Genomic DNA, 5,558 nt, shown 5'->3' on the forward strand with positions numbered 1-5,558 from the left:
TATTAGCAGCAATAACCAATAGCAGATTTTTCTCTTTCTCTTATTTTGCTTCTGCCTTGTGTTCCATTATGCTTTCTTTTCAATTTAATTTAACAATTCCTGAAATTGTTTGCTCATTTCCAGTTTCTTTCTTTTGTCTTATCCAGGCTGCTGGGCAACATTAATAATTGTAATCATTGATGCAGTACAGTTCAAAAAGATCAGATCAGATCAAATCAGATCAAATTCTTTATTACAGGTCAGTGACCCAGACAAAATAAGACTTACTAAATAAAATCTACAGAATATAGCTACCAAATGAAATAAGCCATACAAGGTAAAAAAGATACAGTCATGCTTGCACTATTTTGCTATCAACAATGTGTAAGTTTTACAAGCTGTAAAAACAAACTTTGCCATGGTGAGAGTTACCTTAGGGTCCTTATCTGCCAGTAAAAATTGAACATAAAATTCTTCAGTCCATCCTGGAAATGTGAGGGCTTACTGTATTTTGATTCTAATTCTACATCAAGGATCGTTTGCTTAAGCAGCGCCATTGCCTGATCTTGCCAAAGGGCATGAATATCCCCCTTGAAAAACCCAGTTTATATGGTTCATGGGGTCATGAAGAGTCGGACACGACTTAACGACAGAACAACAAACAACATTATTTTTTGTCAATCTGAAGTTTCCAGGAGGAATCATATTTATTGATTAATATTACCTATATTATACCTTGAGGTTGGCAATGAATCTTTAGCCAGTATTTGAACACACACAGCCACGCTTTCATCTCAACTTTTGCAAAAAGATAAAACGATACAATTCTGGACACTATTGATTTGCATATAGGTAGGAACTTTTGGATTAACCTGAAAGAACAGCTGGTGGATGGCACTACAGTACTGCTCTGTGAACAAGACTTGGTAATCTAGAAAACAAATATCCAGGAGGTAATTCAGATGGAAAGAAGTTTATAAATATCATTAATAAGAGACAGTGAGCTGGATCAATATGCAGAATTTAGGGAGTATTGAACTGGAACCTCATCTATAGAGAAGAGGTTCCACAAAATACCTACTATAGAAGGGATTTTGCACAACTGTTATTTTGTCTTCAGGCTCAAACATCACCAACTTCACAGACTCCTTTTGTTTTTTGTTTTTGCTTTTAAGGAAATGTTTTCCTTTAATGTATAACTTACACATGTAGTAAGTCCCCCAAGTATGCAGAAATTACTACCTTAATTTTAATCTCCAGTTTGCTCCAGTTTGGGATAGGTTCTCAACCATCTGAGTTCATTGTTAGAAGGCATGGTGATCTTCCTGCTTCTCCTTCCCTAGTTGATGATGATAAAGACAGAAGCAAGAGCAGGGGCCATTTTAATTGGTCTACAAAAACTATTTGCTGATAAGAGTGCATTGTTTACTGTGGTAAACCAAAGGAGAAAAATTTGGATATCTAGTACTTGATAATGAAATGATACTTTATGTCTGCTGAAGTGTGTGTCCAACCTGTACCCAGCCTACGATACTATAGAAAAGTAAATGCATACATTAAAATATCTTGTTGTTGTTTTGCAAGAATGAGTTTATGATCTGAGCTGCAGACAGTACCAGGACTTGTTTTTGCTGACTGAATACAACACCCCAGTTCTTGTTTGCAGAGGGTAGTTAATCTGATTTCAGCATTGTCCACCCAATAATGTCTATTGTTTTTAAGGGCTATTGAGGACAAGGGTTTGTGTAATCAATACACCAAAAATAGACATCTTTATGGAACTCTCTTATCTTTTTGATTACTCACCAGTTATTAGCAATGCAATCTTGGGTGTTCTTGCCTCTTCTGAATCTGACTTGTACAACTACGGGTTTTGTTCCATGTATTATTGAAGTCTGAACTGCAACATTTGAACATTATCTTACTAGAAAATGAACTACTGTAAGTCAGCTGTTTGACAGTCTGAACATTCTTTGCACTGTCTTTTTTTCCGGGAGTATTGGAATATAAATTGATAACATCCAGCCCCCGGTCACTGCTCAGTTTTCTGTATATGCTTAAAAATACATTAAGCATTTTAAAAGCATCATCTTTTCTGAATTTAAACAGTTCTGCCAGTATTTCATTAAGTCTTGCAGCTTTGCTGTTAGTAATATTTTCTAGAATGCATCTAATGCTACTTTTCAGAATGTCTAACTATAATTCAGTGACCAAACTTTTGTGTATATCTTCAATTTGGTGATCACTTCTATACAATCCTTCTATCATGACATTTCTTCTTTATAATTTTTTTCTCCAGTGGATATTTACCATATTTGTTTTTTATTGCCCATGCTTCTAGAATGTAAGCCGCCCAGAGTCCCCCATTGTGGGGAGATGGGCGGGGACAAGTCCAATAAATAAATAAATAAATAAATAAATAAATAAATAAATTTTCTTGAATAAATCTCTGGTCTGTCCCATTCAGTGTTTTCCTTAACTTCTTTGCATTGCTTGTTTAGATGTCTTGTTCTTTTCTGGAATTCAGTGTTTAGTTGGGCACAGTTTTCTTTGTCTCTGTTGCTATATCTTTTCTGCCTTTCTTCATCTATTATCAATGTGTCAGTAGATAGCCATTTTGCCGCCTTCTGCTTTTTGCATTTGGGGATATTTTTGTTTGCATCTTCTTTAATGATGTTCAAATTTTACCCCAGACTTCTTTGAACTCTCTGTTTATTGAATCAAATCCATTTAATCTATTCTTTACTTTCACTGCCTAATCATATGAAATATTGCTGAAGTCATATTTTGTTGGTCTGATGATTTTATTTGTAGTTTTTGCTAGAAGTTAATGACTAAGAGTTTTCTCACTTTGATTTCAGTATTTTCTATCCAGCAATGTCCATATGTAATTTTTTTTTAGATTGTTAGAAGAAGGTATTTGCTATAAACATTGAATTTTCTTGGCAGAATTCTATATTAGTCTGTCTCTTCCTTTGTTTTGGACATCAAAGCCAAATTTTCCTGTTATTTCAGATGTTCTTTTATTTCAAACTCAGCATTCCAGTCTTCTAGTATGATATTTTTTTCCGATGTGTGGGCAAGATACATATATTAAAAAAAACCAAAAACCCAAATGAAAAATACCTAGCTTTGAAAGATCAGCCAAAATATGTGGCTAAGTTTATTTAATGAATGTATGTATCCCAAATATTTGTATGGCACCTACACCGGGCAGCATGCAATATGTATACATTAAAACATCCATTAAAAATCAATCCAACATTAAAACAATCTTTAATTAAACTGTTAATTACTGAATGACCTAAGGAAGAAGGCTTTATTTTCCACTTTCCTAAAAGACAACTTTAGGGAGCAAAGCTGTTCCAAAGTTAGGGGATGCCATTGACCATGACCTTTTCCATTCCTCCTGATCTCTCTAGAAATCGGCAACTGCAGCCTCCACCTTCAGCGAGGCCATGTAGGTTGGTCAGAGGCCCTGAAGATAACAAGGAACCAAGACATAAAAGGATTTATGGAATATTCCCAGTACCTGAAATTAGATGCAGAACTATACTGGAAACCAGTGGAGCTCCACAGGAGTTTTTCTGGTGAACCAATAGTGTTGGTCAGCAAGTGGATAGCTGCATCCTGTGCCAAAAGTTTTCTTATGGTGCAGCTTCTGACGAGTAAGGCTGCTTTTTCCTTTTGCATTCCATGATCTGATGTTGCTACCACACTACATCGATGGCTGCCACTAGTAAGCTTGGTGCTGGAGAGGAAAAATAAATGCACAATGTCATAGCATCACATCATGGAGGATGTTAATCTAGAATCAAAATTCCAGGTAATGCTGATTGGAAGAAATTCAATATTACTGTAAATAGTTTCACTTAAAGCTGTTCTACCCCAATCCCACACACCCATTTTTCCTATCGGTGACATACATACAGTATATATATTTTAAAGTATTTCTTTTAAAGCATCAACTCTTTGTATTGTCGAAGGCTTTCACAAAACTTCCAGAACACAGCCACACAGCCCGGAAGACCCACACTAGCCATCAACTCTTTCTTTACGCTTGCAGACTTTTCTTTACATTGCAATTGATTATGAATGTTCTAATTGCCACATTGACTCCAGAATCTATTACCCAGGTTTCTCATCTAAAGAACAAATCAGACCTATACCAGATCAAACCCCATCAATCCTTGAGGAATTTTACAATTCCTATAGCCAATATGTTGAATCCCTTCTTTCTGGCCAAATAACTTATTCCATTTGTGTCTTTTTCCAAAGTAATTTCTTCCTTCATTTAAATCATCAACTTATAATATTCAGAATATTCCCTTGTCTTTTTCATTATTATATATTAAAATTGATTAGCCACAGATGCATTATAAAATCTTGAAACAGTAGCGAGGGAAACCCTGGCTTGTGTTTGTTGTATCTTTTTAAAGAATGGTTTACTTTGTAGACCTCTTGCTCTTACAAAGACTAAATCCAGTCCTCAGCCTGTTCAGAGAATGGATGAGGAACATGGACGAGTGATATTAATACTTCTGAGTCTGACAAAATGAGTGGTGGGGTGGGGGAGGGAGGTACAATATGCTTATATCTTTATAAATTTAAGGCAGCTGGATGTTTTGGCACAATTGGTGTATTTCACCATAAAAACAGCAGTAGCCCAGACCTCCAGGTTCCTATGGATGCATACTAATGATACTATTCATGCCTCCTTGCTGTTGCAGTTCTGGAAAGAAGGGATATATTTTTTTTCTTTGCAGAGATTTTTCTCACATAAGATTTTAAACCTCCCCGAATGCTCAGTACTATGCAAGTTATGATTATTCCTGGTCAATCAAAAGAAACTGGACTTAGTTTTACCAGTTCAAGTAACATACAGTTGGGAAACTAACATATGTTGTGGGAGTTGTTGTTTTATACATCTGGAGGGCATCAGTTTGAGAAAGGCTGTTAAGTCCTATTTATTTTGCTTAGCTTTCAAGCTGCTCTCCTGCCCCCCTCCCCCGCCGTGTTGCCCTTAGTGATCATGCTTGTGATATATCCTTTCTCAGTTTATTTTTCACCTTGTTAAGCCTTAAAGCTGAAAAACGGCACAATTTTATAAACAGAAAACAATTTGATATAGAATTAATATACGAGAGGAAAGGTGTCACTGACCAGGATTCCAGTCAGCAGAGAGATCCTTTTGAGCAAAATGTTCCTTTCCTTTTGCTCTATAGTTTACTATACTGATATGTTTCTGGAAAACCCCTCAAAATCCAAAGTGCATAAAAGTTACTGGAACCATTAGGTGGGGCAAAATATGACTTTTTTTTTTCTCTGTACTTTTTTCCAATGTTTAATTTTGATGTCTTGTAAATAACAGAGGAAATGCCAAACATGAGAACTGAGCTGGAAACAATGGTGCCAGTAATCAGCTGAGAACCACTGATATCTTGGCATATCAGCTGCTCTACATGATTATAACAAGGTTAGTCCATTACCTCTAGATTTTCAATATTACTTGTTTCAGAATCATCTTAACCTTCTTGTAAGGAAAGGGGAATTCAGTATTCATTATTATTCTCTTTCTC

The sequence above is a fragment of the Python bivittatus genome, unplaced genomic scaffold (genome assembly GCF_059951505.1).
Source record: "Python bivittatus isolate LINGU-HERP-01145 unplaced genomic scaffold, Pbiv_v1 ctg000350_np1212, whole genome shotgun sequence".
Classification (NCBI taxonomy): domain Eukaryota; kingdom Metazoa; phylum Chordata; class Lepidosauria; order Squamata; family Pythonidae; genus Python; species Python bivittatus.